Source organism: Vombatus ursinus, unplaced genomic scaffold (assembly GCF_900497805.2).
Source record: "Vombatus ursinus unplaced genomic scaffold, bare-nosed wombat genome assembly UNPS02014833.1, whole genome shotgun sequence".
Classification (NCBI taxonomy): Eukaryota; Metazoa; Chordata; class Mammalia; order Diprotodontia; family Vombatidae; genus Vombatus; species Vombatus ursinus.
In genome coordinates this window covers 8,942,274-8,960,354 of record NW_020954611.1, presented here as the reverse complement: position 1 = coordinate 8,960,354, position 18,081 = coordinate 8,942,274, and positions in this window count along the sequence as shown.

Below are 18,081 nucleotides of genomic sequence, written 5' to 3'. Positions count from 1 at the left end.
AGACACAGATCAGGGAGAATTTGAGGTTTTTTGTTTTTTTAAATTATATCTTATTTTTTTCTTTGCTGATGCTTTTTATTTTCATACCATACTCATTTTTAATATATCTTTCCCTCTCCCTTCTCAAACAAGCCATCTCTTATAACTAATTTTAAAAAAGAAAGAGGAAAACACAGTTTTGTAAAACAAACCAGCATATTAGCCATATATGACAGTATATTCAATATTCCGTGCCTATAATCTCCTACCTCTGTAATGAAAGGAGGGAGGTATGTTTTATTAACTGATCTTAGGGGCCATACTTGTGCATTATAATTGCATCTTGTTCAGTTTCAGTTTTTTGTTCTCTCCATTTACGATGTTGTAGTCATTGTTTCTGTTGCTTTCCTGGTTCTGCTTACTTCACTCTGAATTTATCTGTTCACATAAGCCTTCCAGTGCTTCTCTGAAGGCTTCATGTTCATCATTTCTTTTAGTGAAGTAATATTCCATTATATTCCTGTTCCATGATTTGTTTAGCTCTCCTCTTGATTGGCATACACTTTATTTCCAGTTCTTTGTTACCATAAAAATTGCTTCTGTGAATATTTTAGTATATTTGGGACATTTCTTTCTCTATTTTAACATCCTAGAAGCGTGTGTGTGTGTGTGGGTGTGTGTTTGTACATACACACACACACACACATATATAAATATATATATATATATATCAGTGATATACATATATATATCAGTGAAGTCTCTGGAGAAAATGGCATAGATAAATTAGTTACTCTTCTAGCATAATTCCAAATTGCTTTTCAGAATTGTTGAACCAATTCACAGCTCCATCAACAGTAAAGTAGTGTGCCTGTCTTCCCACTAGCCCCTTCAACACTGAATATTACCATCTTTTGTTATCTTTACCAGATTTCTAGTGTGAGATAAAACTTCAGGCTTGTTTTGATATTCTTCTCTCTTTAATATGATGACCAATCATCTGCAAATCTTTTTTTCGAGAATTGTTTTTTTTTCATATCCTTTTATCACTTGTCCATTGGAGAATGGTTCTTGGTCTTAGAGATTTATATTAGTTCCCTAGATGCCTTGGATATTAGACTGTCATTAGAGATATTTGATGCAAAGATTTTTATTCCAATTGACAGTTTCCTTCCTTATTTTAGCAGCATTGATTTTGTTTGTGCAAAAGCTTTTTAAGTTCAAAGATACTTATTTTATCTTTAGTGATCTCTATTCCTTGCTTGGTTAAGAATTCTTCCCCCTATCTACAATTGTGGAAATATCATCTTCTAATTTTTTTAAATGATGTGACCGTTTATACTCACATGACATATTCATTTTGAGATTGTTGTAGTAGGTGATGTAATATATTGCTCTAAACCTAATTTCTCCCAAATTGCTTTCTAGTTTTCTAAGAAGTTCTTGTCAAATGGGTAATTCTTCCTTAAGCACGTTATATTTTCAGGTTTATTGGGTTATTGAGTTTCATAGCATGTGGTTCTTGTTGATCTAGTCTGTTCCACTAATCTATTTTTCTATTTCTAAAAATCCAATTCCAAACTGTTTTGATGATTGCTGCTTTGGAATATAACTTGAGGTCTCGAAGTGCTGTTCCATCAAGTAGAATTTTGGATGATGGAGGCAAAGGGAAGAAGGAGGGGAATAATGGAATAGCAAAGCTGTAAGGGACCTTAATGCTCATGATCATGATCTAGCCCTTTCATTACACATATCAGGCATTGGAGGCTCAGAGTGGGAGAGCTCAGAGGCTCAAACAAGGGGCAGGTGTAAGATGACTTTCCCTGTATAGTAAGAAATTATTCCTTTAGGACTTGGAAGTTTATCACCAGGAAGCTCCAAATCAAAGAACTAATAGAAGTGTGAATTTGGGGGTTCTCGGAGACAGATGTGAGTTGCTCACAAAGCATGAGGAGGTCCTGATATAAAAGGGAAATGAGAAGTCAATGAATTAGATGACAGAAAGCAGAATTAGAGTCTTCATCCAGAAGGGAGAATCCAAAGGAGCTGAGGCAAAAGAAGGTAAATGGCAGTTGCTTTGAGATGAACACAGATGAGAAAAGCTAACCAGGGACAAATAGTCACTGCAGCTATGTGGGAAGATGATCTGATTTGGAGGAAAGCTTATGCTGTGGGTTGATTAGAAAAATCAGAATTCTCTGGTGCTTGAAGAGTTGACTGGGAAAAGCTGCCTTACTTTCTAGAACCATCTACAGCTTGAGAGAAGGGAAACCCTTCAAAGGCTTCCCTACTATAGTCCTTTACTTTTCTCTTATGGATTTCAAAGGGGAAGTACCATATGTCCAAGAGAATAGGCCCGAATAGCTTCTTAGATCCTAGGCTTAAGGTAATTGATTTTCACTGAAAAAGTGAAATGCCTCAGTACCCAGCCAAGGGAGCAGACTTGGGAAACTGTAGATCTTGGACTTGACTACCTTTTGCAGAAGGAAACAAACAAACAAAAAAAAAAAAAACCAAACAACTTGACACTGTTGCAGTGGCCCAAGAGTAGCAGGAGAGTGATTCCAACCAGAAAATGACACATCATATGTAATGTTTCCTAAAGAGATAAAGGATATCAATGCCTGCAGTCCAGAGTTGTGAGTTATCCTGGGCACATGGATTTCCTTAATCATAGGCCATCTCACTGCTAAATTTCTACAAGTTCACACCCCTCCATAGATCTGTTGGCATTGTTGGGAGAGTGTGACCCAGATCTATGGGTGAATTATCATCTTATGTCAGGATTGTTCTTACTTTGCATTATGTGTAGTAAAATGTTTCATGGTTAAAAGTTAAAATGTCGTCTTGCTTTATTTAATTGGAAGTACACTAGTAGGGGCTCAGAGCTGACATTGTGTATAGTTTCCCCACCCTGGGGGTTACCCCTAGTGCCTTAAGGGTGATTTGTAACAGTGCAATCACTCCTTTGGGACACCATACGATCTTCAACCGTGAGTGGACTTCTGTGGACCTTGTAGTTTAATCTTGGTCCTCATTCTACTTCCTGCCATTTCTGCCGTGATTCCTTGGCAATGGCTCTGCAGTTATGAACAGTGCCAGAAAAGGGCTTCATTCGCCTTGCTCAAGTCTTCTGCTTAGCTGATCCTTGGGGTCTGGGGAGCCCTTTCCTGTTCCACAGCCCTAAAGGGCTAGCAGAGTTAAAGCTACCTCTCTCTCTCTTTCTCTGAAAAATCGTTTGTATTACACAGCATATGTGTATACAATCACTAAAAAATGCAAATGATGTTCATTTTAAATACTGTGCACTTATTACATTACTCTTTTTGACTAAATAACTCTCCATTCATTCACAGTATCAGTGATATCAATAGCAGTCCTACTCCACTAAATACATTGAAATACTCTTTTTTTTTTTTTTGTAATAAGATGATGCAATATTTTCACCACCTCCATTGGCAGTTTGGTTCAGTGCCTGAGTTTTATTTCAGGGCAACATCACTACACAGCAATAATATATTTAAATAAATGTAGCATATGATAGCATGAATATCTTTTAAAAATTAATCTGTCCATTCCAGTACCCCCATCATTGAGCTAATCAAAACAAAACAAAAAATAAAACCTTTAGTCCATAGCAGTATAATCCAGCAAAACACATTGCCCATGTCCAAAAATGTACATTTTTCTGAATTTTAGAGTTCACCGCTTCTCTGTCAGAAGGTGAGTACCATGTTTCGTCTTCATTCTTTTGGACTCTTGGTTTATCATTGTGTTGATCAGACTTCTAAAGTTTTTAACTAATGTTTTTCTCTATAATCAAATGAGATAATATTTGTAAAGCACTTAGCACAGTGCCTGACACATAGTAAGAGCTCAATAAATGCTTTTTTCCTTCTTGTAATGTCATTGCATGTATTTTTCTCCAAGTTCTACTCACTTCATTCTACATAAGTTGTAGAAGTCTTCCCAGTTTTCTTTGAAACTGCTAATTTCATAATTTCCTAAAGCATAATATTTCATTGTATTCATATGCCACAATTTGTTTAGCTATTCCCCAATAGGAAAACACCTCTTTAAAGGTCTTGGCTAGTATGAGAAGAACTGCTAGGAATATTTTTATGCATATGAGTCCTTTGAATTCTTTGGAAATGTAAGCCTAATAGTGTTAGATTGACAGGTAGATCACAGTTTAGTAACTTTTGGAGTACAGTTCCAGATTGCTTTCCAGAATAGCTGGACCAATTCACAGTTCTACAAATTGTGCACTAGGGTACCTGTTTCCCCATAGCCTCTCCAATATTCATCATTTTCCTCTTTTGTCGTCTTTGCCAGCAAGGGAACTTTAAAGTTGCTTTAATTTGCATTCCTTTATTCATGACTTGGAACATTTTTTCATATAGTTGTTGACAATCTGCATTTCTACTTTTGAAAACTGCCTATTCACATCATTTGACCATTTAACTCCTTATTTTTTAAATTAGAAACAGTTTCTTATATATCTTAGATTTGAGACCTTTATCCGAGAAACTTGCTGCAAAGATTTCCCCCCACTTATGTTTCCCTTCTAATTTTTACATTATACTTGTTTGTGCAAAACCTTTTTAATTTTAAATTTTATGTAATCACAATTGTCCATTTATCTCATGTGATCCTATCACTTGTTTAGTCACGTACCCTCCTCCCCCATCCATATATCATAATTTCTTCCTTGCTCCAGATGTACCAGTCTCAAAGCAATGTGATCACTGCCTTTGAGATTCAGCTCTGACATACTTAGCATTGAGACCTTGTCTTGTACTCTTGTATTGCCAGTGGTCTTCTCACCTTCCATTCTCTATCTCTCTCACCACTGTCCCAGGTAATGTGCTGTTTTCTGACATCCGACTTCCTGACTTGTACTTCTGAGTGTTCTCAGGTAAAAGAACCTGCTTTCTCTTTACTTTTCTTGCTCCTTTCCAACTCCTCTGTATTTTCTGAATACTTGTGGACCTGGCTGCTTCTTTCTGCATTTCATACCTGTAACTTCCTGTATAATGTCTGAATGCTGGCCTCTTCACTTCAAAGGCTGGCTATAGATTTCCACACCTGTTCAATGTTTCTTCAGAGCCCCGCCTCATGGTCACTTGCAGTACTACATTGCCTGTACTACAGGTCATCCACATGTGTACTGGTTGCATAAATTAACATTCAATATGCTGGTGAATCATGAAGAATTCACATTTAGAGCAAATTTGCAGTTAAACCAAAGATCTTATTTCCACTGTCGTGATTCTCCTCCTACTTGTTTAACCACTATCTCCTTCACTGACTCTTCTTCCTAATCCCTTAATACAGGTGATACCCAAGGGTATATCACCTTGGCCCCTTCCCCTTCTGTTCTGTTTCCTTCCCTTTTGCTCCCTTCCCTTCTGTTCCCTTCCCTTCCTTTCCTTTTGCATATAAAATGTACACAGAATAAGGAATATGTACAAAACAAATATCTTTTTTTAATTAGTTTAGTATTTTTCTAATCCAAGCATTGTTCTGCTTGGAGAGAAAAATGTCCAAATTGACAAGAGTGTTTTCATGCTCATGGATATCTCTCCATCACAAGAGGTTTTGAAGGAAATACTTATAGGATTCTTGAACAAGGAAAATTTTGCAAAATGACAGTTTAGAGTTAATATTCTATTTCATCTAATGAAATAAGAGTCTCTTAATCTTTTGAAAATGCCCCTGGAGAAATATTCTCTTAAAACTACTCAGTCCTTCTTTGACTTTCCCCTCCGGGGGTCTCTTGCTCTAAGGTGGACCTAAAGTAATCTTATGATCAATGTACTCTACTCCCTTTAAGGGATGGTTGGTCATTATGCTTATCTTTCCAGGTGGATACATCTTTGTCTGGTCACCAGCCCAATTACTTCAAGGGAGGAGTACTCTAACTGATTTGGAGAGAGGACATGTTTCAGAATTAATAGTTAAAGAAAAACTGACAAGAGTTTCTTTTTCAGATCATTCCAAAAGTTTCAGACTAGGATAATGTTTAAATGCTTCCTTTTTTGAAATCAACTTTTATTTTTTTTTTAGCAAGTATTTATTTTTTCTCCCTCTCACCCCACCCCCTGGTTGAAAAACAAACAAACCCTTATAGCAGTAAAATAAATTCCCACATTGGCCGTGTTCAAATAGGTGTAAAGACTGAGGTCTTCATATTTAGTCTATCATTTCTCTGTCCAGAGGAAGGTAGTATTCTTCATCATCAGTCCTCTAAAATCATGGTTGATCCTTGTGTTGATCACAGTTCTTAAGCTTTTCAAATCTGTTCATTTTTACAATGTTCCTGTTACATTATACATTGTTCTCCTAATTCTGCTCACTTCAAACTACATCAATTCATACATGCCTTCTTTGAAACCATCCCTTTTATAATTTCTCACAGCATAACAGGGTTGTATTACATTCATTTTTAAAATTTATTTTTCAGTTAACAAAAATCTATTTTCTCTTCCTCTACTATCTTAACTCTCAGACACAGAAAGGAAAATAAAACCTTTGTAACAAATATCACCACCAAAGTGACACGTCCAAAACTATATATATATATCCACCACCTCTCTGTCAAAAGGTGGGTAGCAGATGCCATTGTTGATTCTTGGGGATAGTTCTTTGGACTTGGTTCTCTGGGATTGGTCATTGCAGTGATCAGAGTACAAGTCTTCCCAGTTTTCTTTGACATCATTCCCTTCACCATACAGCAAATAACCTTCCATTACATTCATATACCATAATTTGTTCCTCAATTGATGGGTACCCCCTTGAATTTCCAGTTCTTTGCCACCATAAAAAGGGATTTCTATAAATACTTTCGTAGATGTAGGTCTTTTTCCTCTTTCTTTGATCCCCAGGGCTAGCAGTGGTATTACTGGGTCAAAGGGTATGCACAGTTTTGTAGCTTTAGGAGGCATAGTTCTAAATTGCTTTCCAGAATGACTAGACCAATTCACCACTTTACCTACAGTGCTTTCATGTACCTGCTTTTCCCCAGCCTCTCCAACATTTGTCACGCTATTGTTTGCTTGTTTTTCTGGTCAACTTTGCTAGTCTGAGAGTAGGAGGTGGGGTTTCTAAAAAGCTTTCTTAATATTTCTTTTTGTGTGTGTGGTTTTTTGTTTTTTGAAATTTTGGAGGCAGTCGGGGTTAAGTGACTTGCCTAGGGTCACACAGCTAGCTAATAAGTGTCTAAGGCTGGATTTGAACTTAGGTCCTGCTGACTCCAAGGCCAGTGCTCTATCCAGTGCACCACCTAGCTGCCCCCAATATTTCTAAAAAGGATGAGCAGAAGTCTTTACTTCTACTAAGGCAGTCTAGGCATTCCAAAAAGCAGAGATAAGGATATGGAATGGAGGAGTCCTCCAGGAATGGAGGATAACCTATGCAAAAACACAAAGAGAGAAAATGGAATGTCCATATGCAGAGAACAATGTGTAGACCAGTTTGCCTGGAGCATGAAGTGAGCCAAAAAGACAACTGACTGAAGGTCAGTGCCCTCCACTGGTTTCCATGCAAGGTCAAGAGAACTACAGAATAATCTTCAGAATGTGGGTGGGTCCCCTGTGGAGGATTTATGGGAGAACTTGGGCATGAATAACATAGGTTGAGAAGTCAGGGATGGGCTGGGATCAGCACTGCAGAAGGGAGTAGCCACATGATGAAAGCATCCAAACACATTAGCCACACTACTAGACTTTTCAATGACCAAGTATAAATTAAGAAAAAAAAAAACCCAGGTTTTTATTTTTAAAGGTGGCACATAACAGCCAATAGTTCTTTAATTCAGCCACAGCGTAGACTTTAGTAGGCTTTTGAGGGCTGAAATTACTTCATCTGGGAGCTCAGATTGTCGACACCTTGCTGAGATCAGTCGAACTGAGGAAATAGTACAGCTTACTGTCAGGAGTTGGGAAAGGGGAAGAATGAGAAACAGAGGTCATTTTGGAGCATGGGGATTTGGACAACCAAAAGTTATCACTTCCCCTCTAAGAATTACTTTTCTCCTCTATACAATGAAGCAGTTGGACTAAATGATCTCTAAAATCCTTAGCAGCTTTGAATATGATCAGTCCTGTGATCACAAGCAACTGTGCTTGGGAGTAGGCAAGAGAGAGCCTTTGGGAGGAAGAAGCAGAAGGACACAGAAAGGGATCTGGGAAGGCACCAAAGACAAACTCCGGTTACCTTGCCGTACTGTGTTAGGTCCAGTGGCAAGGAAGGTTGGCCCAGGCCCTTTCATTCTACCTACCAAGCTTCTGAGTCTTCTGAAGCCTGTTTGGGAGGCAGCAATCTTAGAGGCTTACTTAAGGATATGGCTTTTGTTGACCCTGGGAGAGGTAAACTCATCACAAATTACATCCCATGAGGCAGAAGTTCTCAAAGTGTGGTCCATAAGGTTAAAACTATTTTCATGATAACTCTAATTTGCCTATTAAAATATTCCTTCTGTTTTCAACTATATAGCTGTGTAAGGCCAGATTTCCTTCATATAGTTCAACCAAAACAATATATCACAACAGATTGAATGCAGGAGCAAGTCTGAGAATCCAGCTGTCTTTTATTAAGCCAGACATTTCAGAGATTTGCAAAAATACATGGAACAATTGCTACTCCTCCCTGAATTTTTCTTGTTTTGGAAAATAGTTATTTTTCATAAAAAATATACTGTTATTGATATTGACATGTAATGAGTTTATTGTTGTTAAATGAATGAATAAAATATTTTTTAAATTCATGTTTTCTCTTCTAGTATGACAGACATCAATAGATAAAACCCACATAAAGAAAAGCTCTTTGGGTATGCAGTAATTTTTAAGAGTGTTAAAAGGTTCGGAGACCAAAAAATTTAAGAATTATTACTGAAGAGCAATGCATGTCAGAACCTTGGGCAGCTCCAGAGCATGGCCGAGCACATAAGACTCCCTAGGAAAACCCTCACAGGATAAAGAAAAATGTACTATCAGACACTAACGGAAAGATACTCAAGACCACCTGACCCCACTGCCATCCCACCCCCCACAATAATATTGTGATAAGATGCTCCCTGTCCCCTGCCCTCTCTCCCAGCACTCCTGAGAGGCTTCCGTGAATACAAAATGATGATGCTAGCTTCCAAATGACAGCATGCCTTGCTTAAATATTTTGGCTAAAGGTAACTCCAATGTGGGCAGGAGCTGATGCTCCTCCCTGGAGCCACTGACTAATTTTCTCCCCATGCCTGCACCCTCCCTTCTATGCTAAACTTGCAACTCCTGGCCCTTTTTCTCATTTTTGTTTCCTCACTGGAGTGTGGGTGACCACTTTTCTTGCTGAATGCCTTGGAGCTGAAAATAGAATGAAATAACATGAGGGATGTTCATAAACAATGCTCATAGGTATTTCTTTGTCTGGTCATGGAAAGGTTTTGTTAGAGCCTGGCCAGGGTTGCTGTTTCAACTAGAAATATTTCTCATTTTCTTATGGACCCAAGACGAGTAAAAAAAAAAAATTAGTAAGGTATTTTCCCCTACTATTCTAGTCTTCCTTGATTTCCAGTGCTGTCAATCTGTGCCCTTTGATGAACTACATACCACACACACAGGCGGGCTGAGCAGGAAAGGGTTCTGCACCAGAGCATCTGGAGCACCTTTGTTCTCCATCTATCTTGCCAGAATTACTGGCACTTTTTGTTCCCTGACGAACATGACACTGACTTCAGGCTCATTTTCTTAGAATGGAATATGATAATGGAAATGACCTTATTTTCCACCCCTGGACACTGGGCTTTCTGACACTGCCTAGCTGTGCTACGCTGGACCAGTCATTTTGTTTCCCCTTCTGGAAAATGAGGGTAATAATATTTACACTGCCTATATCATAGGGTTGTGGGAAAAGTTTGTTGTCAAACAACCTCAGTGCTGTGGAAATGAGAATTCTTAAAAGTTTTTCCCAGACTACCAATAGGCCAACATGTATCCAAGATTTGATTCGGAGACAGCATTGACAAATGGTGGGGATTACATGCAATTCGACTTACATCATCTCCTAAAAATGAAAACAAAAACTACCGCACCAACAATTTACCCAAGCTTTTTGGTATACTGATTATGCTTATTTGGGGACCTCCTGGGTTATTGACAATAGCTGATATTTGTACATGTGCTCCACGGAAGTTGCCCTCCCTTGGCGTGGAAGTGACCCTGGGTTTTAGAGGGCCATGTGGGTGGAGAGCAAGCTCTGACTGATCTCATACCCCAGCTGGAAAGGCTTCAAATCCAGGCCTGGAGACCAACTGGGAAAGTGGTTGAAGGAATAGACCGTGAGACTCATCATCTAGAGGGACACGGGGTGCTCACAAAGACTATTTTCTGAGGCACACATGAGTTGTGACCTGGGTCAACAGCAGGATGGTTCATGCCATAGAAAATCACAGATTACTGCCAGGGTGCCAAAGTATATCAGTGGAGGGCTTTATGCTTCTGAAGCACTTTCATGCAGTGTGATATAGTAGAAAGGGTCCTGGATGGAGAGCCAGGAGACATGAGTGCCAAGTCCTGTCTCTGCCATTAACATTTTTCTGAGACTCAGCGTCCTAATCTGTACAAGTGAGAGGGTTGAACTAGAGCAGAGGTTCTTAACCTGGGGTCTGTGAACTTTTAAAAATACATTTTAAATAATAATCAAAATATATTAATATACTACAGTAACACAATTATAAAACTAACATAACACTAATATAATTCTTAATTATAATATTAATAATTGTAAACACAATGTTTATAATATAATTATAATTAAATATAATAAAACGTATTTAATGTCAATAGATTTGGTTTACAATATTAATAATACTAATATAATATTGATATATAAAATATATCAATTGATTTATAGTATTAATAATACTAATTGATTTATAGTATTACAGAATTGATTTATAGTATTAATAATACTAATATTAATATATCCATATATGAACTACGTCAATCGAATTGGTTTCCTTTGTAATTCTACGTATTTTATTTTATGCATTTGAAGATGTTATTCTAAGGGAGAACATAGGCTTCACCAGACTCACTGACCGAGGGGTCCAGAACATAAAATAAGGTTAAGATCCCATGGACCACAGCATTTCTAAGATTGTTCCCAGTTTTAGTATTTGATGATCTTATCTAGTCCTCACTCCTGAGAACTGTTTTTATGCCCATTTGACAGGTTAAAAAAAAATGAGGGCTCAGAATGGTGAAGTGACAGATTTAGTGGTAAAGCTGAGACTCAAACCTACATCTTCTGTATCCAAGACCAGGGATTCTTTTCATTACACCATGCTGCCTCATGTGTTGATCTTAACTTACGACAAACAATTATTAGGCACCTCCTGTGTGCAGAGCATTATGCTTGGTGCTCAAGGAGATATATAGTTTTGTGATAAGACATGGTCCCTGACCTCGATAATACAGTTTAGTAGGGGGATAAACACCACTATAGATACATGTAATATGAGGTATTTCAGTGTAAGTGTATTAGAGAGTTATGAAACAAATTGGTATGAGAAGTCTGAAGGGAAAGGCATTACCACTCCAGGCAGCTAGGTGATGTAATGAGTAGATTGCTGGACCTGAAGTCAGGAAAAACTGAGTTCAAATCCAGCCTCAGACACTTCTTAGCTGTGTGACTTTGGGCAAATGACTTAACCTTTGTCTGCCTCAATTTCCTCATCCAAGGGTAGTTGTGAAGATAAAATGAGAGAATATTGGGAGGATAAAATCAGATGATAAATCACTTTGTGAGCCTTAAAGTACTACATAAATGGTAGTTGTTGTTATCATTATTATTATTGCCAACCAGTAGTGGGGGAGAATCAGGGAAGGTTTCCTGGAGGAGGTAACATTTGAGTTTGACTTTAAAGGGTAAGTAAGGGGTTCAACAGGTAAAGAGAGGAAGGAAGGAATTTCCAGACATAGGAACCAGCATGACAAATAGCACAAACACAGGAGGGCACAGGTGGGTGTGTTGAGGATTATCTAGTTTGGCTGGAGTCTAGAGGGTGTGGAGGAGAATGATATGACCTAAGGCCATAAAAGCAGGGCAGTGCCAGACTGCAGAAGTTCTTGCATGCAAGGTAGAAGAGTTTGAACTTTACGTGGCTGATGACAAAGGAGACATTAAAGCCTTTGCAGTGGTCAATGGCCAGATTGGTATACAAGATTGTTTGGATAGCAGTATGAAGGATGGACTGGTGTGGGAAGAGAGTAGAGGTGGGAAGATTGTTCAAGAAGGTATTGTGTGGGGCAGTTAGATGGCGTAGTGGATACAGCATCGGTCCTGGAGTCAGGAGGACCTGAGTTCAAATGTGGCCTCTGAAGTATAACATGCATTAGCTGTGTGACCCTGGGCAAGTCACTTAACCCCATTGCCTAGCCAAAACAAACAAACAAACAAGAAGGTATTGCGGGCATGTAGAAATGAAGGCCTCTACTAGAGTGATGGTAATAATAATAATAATAAATTACTATTAACAAGAATAATAGCACTAATAAAACACTAGCAATAAATTACTATTATCAAGAATAATAATACTAATAAAAATTAATGCGATGCTTTAAGGTTTGCAAAATAATTTATATGTGTTAGTTCATTATATCCTCACAACAACACTGAAAGATAGGTGGTATTATGATCACCATTTTCATGTGAGGAAACTGAAGCAGACAGAGCTGAAGTGACTTGTCCAGGCTCACCCAGCTAGGGAGGGTCCAAGGCAAGATTCCAAGTCCTGCAATTCCAATCCTCGCGGCCAGAGGGAACCTAGAGAAGACCAATTCAAGACACAGTGCAGAGACTGAAAGGTAGGTGCTGTCCTTATTGTTCAGTTGTTTCAGTAGCGTCCGACTCTGTGACCCCATTTGGGGTTTTCTTTTCTTTTCTTTTTTTTAGGCAATTGGGGTTAAGCTACTTGCCCAGGGTCATACAGCTAGTAAGTGTCAAGTGTTTGGTCTGAGACTGAATTTGAACTCAGGTCCTCCTGACTTCAGGGCCAATGCTCTATCCACTGCGCCACCTAGCTGCCCCTTTGGGGTTTTCTTGGCAAAGATACTGGAGTGGTTTGTCATTTCCTTTTCCAGCTCATTTTACAGATGAGGAAACCGAAGCAAACAGGGTTAAATGACTTGCCTAGGGTCTAGTAAGTCCTAGTAAGTGTCTGAGGCCAGATTTGAATTCAGGAAGATGAGTCTTCCTGACTCCAGGCCCTGGAACTCTTTGCACTGTGGTACCACCTAGCTGCTTCGTAAAGGGTAAGACTTGGTGACTAATTGGATAAAAGAAATGAGGGACAAGGAAAAGTCTGAGATAATCCCAAAGTTACAAATATAGGAAACTCGATGAATGGTGGTGAATTATTAGACAGAAATAATGAAACCAGGAGGAAGAGTAAGTTCATGAGTATGGTTTTGGACCTACTGAGTTGAGTTGTCTGTAGGGAATCCAGGGAGCTAGAGATGCAGGCTAGAGCCCTAAGAGAGTCCAGATCTGAAGATGAAGTGGTAGTCAAACCTATGAAAGCAAATGAGATTGCAAAGGGAGAATGAATGAATTAAATGAATAGATGAATGAATGAATGAACGAGTCCTTATTTTTATTTTATTTTTTTTAATTTTTATTAATTTATTTTGATTTATCAACAATCACTTCCATCGCTTTTGAGTTTAAAATTTTTCTCCCCCTTTCTTCCCACCACCCTCCCCAAGATGGCACACAATCTGATATAGGCTATACATATACATTCCTATTAAACATATTTTCACATTAGTGGTGTTGTAAGTAAGAATTAGAACCAATAAGAGGAACCACCAGAAAGAGCAAACAAAACTCAACAGAAGAAAAAAAAATAGCAAATAGTATGCTCTGATCTGCATTCAAACTCCATAGTTCTTTCTTTGGATGTGGATAGCATTTTCCATCATGAGGCCTTTGGAGATGTCTTAGATCCTTGTATTGCTGAGAAGGGTTAAGTCTATCAATATTAGTCATCGCACAACATGGCTGTTACTGTGTATAACGTTCTCCTGGTTCTGCTCACTTCACTCAGCATCAGACCATACAAGTCTTTCCAGGTTTTTCTGAAGTCAGCCTTGAATGAGTCCTTATTAAGCACTTATTATGTGTCAAGTACTGTAGATACACAAATAGAAAAAAACAGTCCCTACTCTCAAAAACTCACACTCTGACTAGGAAGTACAAGAAATATGGAAGAGTTCAACTGCCCAGGGGATGGAAAATGCAAGCAGTGCTAAAAGCTCAGCTATAGAGCAGACGGCAGGCTTTCAAGTCCTTACGTGACATGCTTAAACTCTGTTTGCCTCTATGAGGATCAAATGATATATTTGTTAAGTAGTTAAAATAGTAGGGGCTTAATAAATGTTTATTCCTTCCCCTCCATTTAGGATGTACTGGGTCTTCCCCACAAAAGTGCACACCATCATTGGGAAGGGGGTAGTAGGCTTAAGTGTTGGAGGGGGGAGGGAATTCTGAATTTCCTCGGCAGTTGAACATGAGGATGGTCAGTGTTGGGCCAGGAGGCGAAAAGAGGAAGATAACAGGTAGGATAGGGGTGGGCTCTGGAGCAAGGACTGAACACATCAGGAGGAAGAGGAGACCAACTAAGGAGAGGAAACAATAATTAGAAAGTTGGAAGCAGGAGAGCGAGGGATCTCTGAAAACCCAAGAGAGAAAAGAGGCGGGAGAAATGGGAATAAGGAGGAAGGTAATAAGATCTAATCCGGCTTTCTATTTGAAGAACTGACTTCTGTTTACTGTCTCCTTCAGGGAGTGGCAGGAATATGCTAACTGCTAGTTAAAAGCAGCTCAGCAGATACCTGGAGTAAGCCTGTCCTCAAAAAATACATTGAGCTTCAGTCAGGAGCCCCAAATCTCCAGGGTGTGGTAGCCAAGCACTTGGTCATGGCAGCTAGCCACCATGGGTAGATGAGAGTTCCCCAAAGGAAGACAAAGGGTTGGTCAATCTGATTTCAAGCAAGTATGGAGGACAAGGAGACATGTGAAGAGTGGGCTATGGTTAGTTTGCTGCTAGTACCATTCTCTTCTTTCTCCTCTTCCCCTCTTCTGATCACCCATGTTCTTTCCCAGTCTCACTGTGACCTTATTTGCCCTTCTACTCTTCTACTATTTCCTGTTTCTTCACCTAAACCCACCAAACAGCGATTCTTAGATGGATATTCTTGGTCTTGGCAGTAACATTGTTGGTTCTGGGAGGTTGTGAGTTTTTGAGTCCCTTGGATGGAGGACCTTATGCAATAACCCCATTCTTGGAGGAGATGACTACCAATAAGAGGATAAGCCCAGTGAATGTGAAATGTGAAATGTTTAGTCCTGCAAAATGCTTCATGTCTTGCTTGATGTTTTAAGTATTGACTTTTTGGGACAGTATAATAGTAGTTATGTTACTGCTGCAAGTTTAAGTCTTTGTCACTGTGCACCTGTGAGTCCTTTGTGTGGAGGAAATAGCTGTTCTATACCTGATTTACACCACTCATTACATTCCTACACTCCCTTCTGTGGAGATCCAAAACTTTAAGTTATTTTTCCCAGAGTGCTGGGGTAGGGCCATAGAGAGTCACAGAGTTTGTGAAAAATTGCAATTATAATAATGGCTAACATTTATATGGCACTTATGTGTCAGGCACTTTACAATTACCATCTTATTTTATCCTTACAACAACCTTGGGAGATAAAGTGCTATTATTATCCCCATTTTACAGATGAAGAAACTGAGTTTAATGATTTGCCCAGGGTCACACAGCTAGTAAGCGTCCACAGCACCACTTAGCTATCCTAGTTTTTTTTTTTTTTTTTAGGAGCTAATCCCTCCCCCTTTCAAGGAGCCTGGCTCCCCCTGGACTAAACCTGGTCCATGCAGATGGGTCTAGAGCTAAGGCCTCCTTTATTTTTTAATGATATCTTATTTCCCCCCCACCAATTACATGTAAAAACAATTTTTAAAATTCATTTAAAAATTTTTGAGTTCCAAATTCTCTCCCTCCTTCCATCCTGAGATGGTAAGCAATTTGATATGTCATACATGTGTTATCATGCAAAACATTTCCATATTAGTCATATTGTAAAAGAAAGCACAGACTAAAAAAAAACATGAAAAAATAAATTGTATGAGTATATTTACTCTGATCTGATACTCTCATCTCTTTGAGGACTTGCCACATTTTGCTGTGACATACATAGACAAAGGCTTTAGTGTAGTCAATGAAGCAGTAGATGTTTTTCTGGAACTCCCTTGCTTTCTCCATAATCCAGCAAACATTGGCAATTTGGACTCTAGTTCCTCTGCTTCTTCTAAAACCAGCCTGCTTGTCTGGTAATTCTTGGGTCACATATTGCTGAAGCCTAGCTTGCAGAATCTTAAGCGTAACCTTGCTGGCATATGAAATGAGTGCAACTGTTTGGTACATTCCTTGGCATTGTCCTTCTTTAGGATTGGGATATAAACTGATCTTTTCTAATCCAGTGGCCGCTGTTGAGTTTTCCAAATTAGCTGGCATATTGAGTACAGCATTTTAACAGCTTTATATTTTAGGATTTTAAATAGTTCAACTGGAATTCTATCACCTCCCCTAGCCTTGTCAGCAATGCTTCCTAAGGCCCACTTGACTTCATTCTCCAGGATGTCTGGCTCTAGATCAGTACCCACATTGTCGTGGTTATCAGTGATGTTAAAATCCTTTTTTACATAGTTCTTCTGTGTATTCTTACCATCCCTAAATCTCTTCTGCTTCTGTTAAGTCCCTATCACTTTTGTCTTTCATCATGCCCATTCTGGCAAGAAATTTTGATATCTCTAATTTTCTTAGAGAGGTCTCTTGTCTTTCTCATTCTATTGCTCATTTAAGAAAACCTCATCTGTTTTTGCTATTCTCTGGAATTGTGCACTCATTTGGGTTTATTTTTCCCTTTCTCCTTTCACTTTCCTTCTTTCCTCAGCTATTTGTAAAGCTTTATCAGCCATTTTACTTTCTTGCTCTTCTTTTTCTTTGGAATGTTTTTTGTTGTTAGCTCCTGTACAATATTGCAAACTTCCATCCATAGTTCTTCAGGTACTCTATCTACCAGATGTAATCTCTCAAATCTATTCATTACTTCTACTTCATATTCATCAGGGATGTTATCTAGGTCATACCTATGCTGTTTAAAAGTTTTCTCTACTTCCTTCAATTTAAGTCTGAATTTTGCAATAAGAAGTTCATGGTCTGAGCCACAGTCATCTCCAGGTCTTGTTTTAGCTGACTGTATAGAGCTTATCCACCTTTAGCTGTAAAGTGTATAATCAATCCGATTTCAATATTGACCATCTGTTGATGTCCATGTGTAGAGTTGCTTTTTGGAATGTTGAAAGTGTTTGCAATGACCAGTGGGTTATCTTGACAAAACTCTGTTAGTGTCTGCCCTGCTTCATTTTGTACTCCAAGCCCAATTTTACCTGTTATTTGAATTATCTTTTGATTTCCTACTTCAGTATTCCAATCCCCTATGATGAATGTGACATCTTTTTTAGGTGTTATTTCTAGACATTGTAGGTCTTTTATAGATCAGCTTTGGCCTCTTCAACATCAGTGGTTGGAGCATGGACATATTACTGTGATGTTGAATGGTTTGCCTTGGATTCAGATATCATTCTGTCATGTTTGAGATTATATCCCAGTATTGCTTTTCTCACTCTTTCATTGACTATAAAGGCTACTCCATTTCTTCTAAGGAATTCTTGCCCACGGTAGTATATGCATGGTCACTTGAATTAAAATCACCCATTCCTGTCCATTTGAGTTCACTGATACCCAAGATGTGTGTTTAATCTTTCTATCTCCTGTTTGACCATATCCAGCTTACCTTAGTTCACATAGCTTACATTTCAGGTTCCTATACAATATTGATCTTTACAGCATTGGACTTTTCTTTTGTCACTACACACATCCACAGCTGAATTTCCTTTTGGCTTTGGCCCAGCTGCTTCATTAGTACTGGAGCTACTTCTTCTTGTCCTCCAATCTTTCTCAGTTGCAT